Source organism: Talpa occidentalis, unplaced genomic scaffold (genome assembly GCF_014898055.3).
Source record: "Talpa occidentalis isolate TD23 unplaced genomic scaffold, MPIMG_talOcc4v2.1 talOcc4.2, whole genome shotgun sequence".
In the NCBI taxonomy this organism is placed as follows: domain Eukaryota; kingdom Metazoa; phylum Chordata; class Mammalia; order Eulipotyphla; family Talpidae; genus Talpa; species Talpa occidentalis.
The window spans coordinates 44,379,144-44,385,143 of NW_023602073.1; positions in this window are offsets into that span (position 1 = coordinate 44,379,144).

Genomic DNA, 6,000 nt, shown 5'->3' on the forward strand with positions numbered 1-6,000 from the left:
GAGACCCGTGGGGAGGTGACAATGGCAGCTTTTATCTTGGTTTTCATTTTGCTCTTTTCCTCCCAAACGTGTCCGGTTGTTTCTGATCCTTTTCTGTGGGTCCCAACTGAAAGGTGCTTTAGACTTGGGGCAGGCTTTGGGGACTTGCTCTGGGCCAATCCCCTTTGGGTGGATTTTTTTCCCGCAAGGGGACGGGTAACTGGGTACTTGATTTAGAAACTACATTCTTTGTCTTTTCTGTATTGTTCCCTAATTGCATTAAAGTTCCTTCCCATTAAAGTCTTAGATGTTTTGTGTTGATGTGGTGGATGGCAGAACCTATTTAGAGCAGGCAGGTTTGGGGGGTCTGGGTGCCCCTCTCCCTGCCCTGTAAGAAACTCAGTCCTACACAAAGCAGTCAGTGAGGACTTTTTTGTTGTTAATATGGACTAGAACCTTCCTACCGATCCACATACTGAAGACAACCATGTATTTTGTTGTGATTTACCCTGATTATGAACACAGAGATTTCAAATATTTGAGGGCCCATTTATGTGAAAAGTATCCTTATTCTTCCAATCCATGAGCAGGGGATGTCTTTCCATTTCTTTGTGTCTTCTTCTATTTCTTTTAACAGTGTTTTATAGTTTTCTTTGTATAGGTCCTTTACCTCTTTTGCTAGATTTATTCCCCAGTATTTGATTTTTTCTGTTTTGATAATAAAAGGGATGGTTTTTCCAAAGGGCACCTGCACTCCCATGTTTATAGCAGCACTATTTACAATAGCTAAGTTATGGAAACAACCCAAATGCCCAAAAATAGATGACTGGATCAAGAAGATGTGGTACATATACACCATGGAATATTACTCAGCATTCAAAAAAGATAAACACATGCAATTTGCAGCAACATGGATGGAGCTAGAAGGGACCATGATCACCGAAATAAGTCAGTTAGAAAAAGAAAAATACCGGATGGTCCCACTCATAGCAGGAATTTAGAAAACCTAAATAAGAGACCAGGAAAAAAGACTAATCAATACAAAGTAATAATCAAAATCAACAAGCAACTATAAACCATAGACACACTATGGGGGGGGGAAGGGGGAAGGGAAAGGAAGAACTAGAGTCAAAATAAAGGGGGGTGCAATTGTATGGGGAATATAACCAAAATGAAAATGCATACATTGTGCAAAGATGAAAAATGATGTAAGAATTACATAAAATAAAATATTTTTTAAAAATAATTAAAAAAAAGAAAAGTATCCTTACTCTGTTTGAACATAGATGAAAATTGGTCTTTCTGTGGAAGTTCAGGCCCAGCCTCTGTTATTACTTCTTCTCTCTCTCCCCCCCTCATCTCCCTCCATTATGGGAGCAACATCAGGAGGAATCTTTAAAATTGACTTACCAATAGAAGGGCTGCCTGGGCAGGTAGTGGGCGCCCAGCAATAGAAGGACCCAAGCCTCACTCTGGATGTTTCCAATGGATTTGACCACATTAAGGGCTCAGCCTCCTCTGCTCAGAGACCCTTACCCATTGCTGCTGCCACAGCAGGGGGGCGTCCTTGTTGAATCAGAGCCCTGACCACCCCCCCCAAGCTGTGTGACCTGGGGTGCACTTCTGAGTCTCTTGCCCCACAGTCATTAGTTACGCTGGGATCATGGCATCTGAAAACTTCAAGCGTGTTGTGGGTTAAACTGGACACTCCATGCAATGTCTGTCTCATTCTCATTGTCGGCTTTTTGTTCCATTTTGCTGTTTGCATTATGGAAACTCAGGTCTAAGTTTTCTCCCTCTCCCAGTTTTTTTCAAATTGTACAGTTTTGTTGCAACAGGAGCTTTGTTGCTGATTTGCAGCAGGAACACACTGAGGGACACGGCAGTCGTGGAGCAGCTTTGCACGGAAAGACTCTGCTGCTTGAGCAGAAGTTCTTGTGCCATTTATTGAAAGCACACAGGCTAGTAAATGCTGATCATGCCACGATGGTATGAGGAATAAGGTCCGGATGGTGGGAGAGGAGTGGGGGACAATGTTTTCCGAGGGACAGGGAAGGGGACATCGTGACCAGATGTCAAGAGACATTTGCGACAGCAAAGTATTTGATGTTATCATGGGCAGAGTGATCCCGAGACCACCGTGGAGATAGTCACGCAATCAGGTCAACAGCGGCCTAGGCGTCCTAAGGGCTGCCTCATGGTATGGGCTGTGCTCCTTAGGTATTCAAGGGATGCCCTGCTGTGATTTGCAGACAGCAAATAGGTCACAGTTGCCCATGAGTGGCCAGCTAGTAGTCAGCACAGAGGAACCCACACAGCATCATTATAGCAACAACAAAAATAAAATTTTCAGTAAAAAATCTTACCTCCAATGCTGCTAGCAAAGACATTAATAACAATTATCTTTCTGTGTTCTCTTCCAGTGTGGCCATAAATGCAAGGACATTCATCCTGTACACTATATTGGGGAGAGAGGTGGGGGAACCAGTCTGGGTTTATCTGAGATCCTCTCCCTGCTGCACATGGAGGGTTACCCTGGTGGGGGATGGGTGAGCCCCAAAACAAGACAGAAACAACAATTTCATCCACCCTTACATTAAATCTTCCTCCAGGAGCTGAGGTAGGTCCTGCTCCACCTCTCCCTCCCTCCCTGGACTGTAGACAAAGGCTCAATAACTGGGGTGACCTGGGCTTATCCTGCCCCTGGGCCAGGCCAGCAGGACACACACTCCTCCCTCCCCCTGTGGGACTCCCCCCAGCTCTGGTCTAGAGAGAAAGCAGCCGCAGCCCACGGAGGCAGTGACCCCCTGGGAAACAGAGGGGCTGCCAGGCTGGAGCTTCCTGACTCTGAGGCCTGTGGGTTTTCTAGAGAGACCCCAAAGGAGATGAACTTGAAGTGAATGTTGGGGACTTGGGGAGGGAGCTGTCAGGTGCAACCACATCCTAGCAGAGGCTTCAAAGGGGTCCTACCCAGCTCCTTCAGCTCAGTCCAACCATGAGACTAATTCTACGCCTCCTCCTTCTCTCCAGTTCCTCTGCTTCAAGTCCTGCTCAAAAATAACTTCTTTGTGGAACTTTTCTTATTTAGGTGTTGTACTGACACACCTCACTTTGTGTGGGATTTAAATTAAATTATTCTGGAGCTTAATGTGTAATTGTCCTCCCACTGTCATATATCGTGTGCCCTGTCTCTCCTGTCACACACACACACACACACACACACACACACACACACACACACACTCCCCTCTCCTTGGGAACCAGATCCTCACTCAGGACTGGGGGTTACTCTGACCCTCTGTCTCTGGTCCCCTCAGAGCCGCCCTCTCTGCAGTGTCTCTACTCAGCGGTGTCTGAACAGCCCCAGGAGTCCCTACACCTCCTGCCTCTGACCTTGTGGGAAACCAGCCTCTCAGCCTGCATGACAGTGAGGAGGCGAAGGCAAAGTCCTGAGGTCAGTGATTGATGGAGAAGACAATTTTTTTCTCTTGCTCTAAATAGTTTCCTTTCCCCCTCATCATTGTGTATTTCTATTGAGGTAACACCGGTTTACAACACTGGATATGATTCAGGGTCACATCTCTTCAGATGTTTGTTACCACTTCATACCCACCCTAAGGGCACCAGTAATCCTCACCATAGTCCATTGGGCCCTCTTCCCACTTTATTTCCGGCTGTCACCCCACCACCCCCACATAGGCTCAATTCTGCCTTCATAGTTCTAGAGTTTGTTGTGGTTTAGTTTCATCTGTCCCTGCTTTGTTTCTTTATATCCCGCAGATGTATGAAATCATCCAGTATTTGCCTTTCTCCTTCTAACATATTTCACTTAGCATCATCCCCTCCACATCCATCCACGATATTACAAATTCAAGATTTCAACTTTTCACAGCTGCATAGTATTCCATTGTGTCTATATACATCTTCTCAACCCACTCCTCTCTCATTGGGCACTTAGGTTGCTTCCATAGCTTGGTGATTGTACACCGTGCTGCAGTGAACAAAGCAATGAACATATCCCTGGGAATTAGAGTTTTTACCTTCTCTGTAGAAACACCAAGGAATGGGATTCTTGATCATATGTCCAGTGCATTTTGAATATTTTGAGGAATCTTCACTTTGCTTTGCAGGGGCAGGACTGTAACAGTGTGATATCGATAGAAAAGGGAGGTTCTGCTACCAGGTAGGGTGAGGGGAAACCCAGTGATACCGAGCGCCGGCCTCAGTTTCCCTCAGCCAATAAAAGGAAACAGAGTTTGATGAGAAAGAAAGTGGTTTAATTTGTCTACAAACTGAGGAGGGCAGCAGACTCAAGTCTGAAAGACCACCGTCCTGCTCTTTGGCAGAGGGCAGGGATATTTATACAAAAGAGTAAAACAAAAGAAAACAAAAGGGAGATGGAAAGGGTCAGCATATTTTTTTTTTTAATAGAGGCATGTTATTTATCTATTTGTTTGTTTGTTTGTTTGTTTATACATGCATTGGGTACAGTCAGAAGTGCGGGAGGGTGAGAGAATTCACCAGAGCCAGAGCGGGGAGCAGAGCAGGCAGAAGGACCGAAGTACACTGCTGAGGGGAGCAGCGGGCGGCAGGAGAGGTCTGCGCGCCATGTGGGACCCTCCTCTGGTGGCCGGGGAGCAGCCGGGGATTGAACCGGCGCCGCAGAGGCCGCAGGCAGCTTCGCAACCCAGAGCTCAACTGCTGCGCCACTGGGGAGGCCCGTCAGCATATTGTTTTGATGCAAGCATGCGGAGATTTCAGGAGTGGGGGAGGCGCACGGGGAGGGGAGGAGGGGGGCTTGCTGCCCCAGCCAGGTAAGATGCCAGCAAGCAGCTAAGAAAAGGACCTCACACTGTGGGATTGTAGACTTTCAAAGAGCCTCACACTGTGGGGCTAAAGATTAATCTATAACCTATAAGCATCCCTTTGTTTTTGTTTTTTTTTTTGTTCTTGGTCATAAAAAGAGAAAAACCTCTCAGAAAATACATTGGGCAATAAAGTATATGTATAAGAATATTATAAGCACATGGCTCGGAGAATTACCTGCTTAAAAATTAAACACTGTGAATTTGGCCTGCCTGACAATGGGAAAGAGTTTGTTATACATGAACATGCCTGACAAGCAATGCAGGACAATTATAGTAAGTCCTTCTTTTGCTTTTTTTAGAAGTTTCTTAGGAAAGTTTTTAAATGAAGTTAATTGTGCTAAGAAGTTTCTAGGTAGAAAACCCTGTTAGCTGATAACCAGAAAGCAGCTGGTCTCTGGCTGAAGGCCATATAATAAGAATCTTTTGATACTTAGTCTTTACCTGATAGGCGTGTACCAACCGCTATCAACTGTCTTGGGTAATTGTCTAGCTGAAATAATGAATTTCAGTGTAACGCTTAGTTTTTTATCTACTAACCTTGAAGGTTGCCTTCTTGCTGAGAGCACGTAGCAGCCAAAAGTCTATGGGAAAAAAATACAACGATTGCTTTTGCTTTGCTTCCATGCATGTGATGATGTCATCTCACTGCTTGCCTTAGTGTATAAATAAAGACTTGCTGAGACCCTTGGAGAGAGACACTAACAAAAGACATTGCATGTGTCTGCCTCATTCCTCAATTGCGCCCAACGCTGTCCCATCCTTCAGGAGCCCCTGACACCCAGATTGCCGAGGCTGGTCTTCAGCACAGGAGGGCACCAGCTTGCTTTGTTAACACCTGATTAATTTCCTTAGATGCTTAACTTCCTTATTATCTTCTTCTAGGGGTGTCCTTCTTTTTCCTTGGAATGCAAGAAGACAAACTTGTTAATGCAACAGATAGGAATGCTTAACTGATGGGGCAGGAAGAGACACCTGTCCTGTTTCACTGCTTCACCAGAACCCCCAAACCTGCCCACTCTATTTTTGTTGTTGTTTTTTTCCTTTTTCCTTTTTTCTTTATTTTTTTTTACTTTTGTTTCTTCCTGACCCTGACCCTGACCCTAACCCTTTTTTTAAATTTTATTTATTTATTTATTTATTTATTTATTTATTA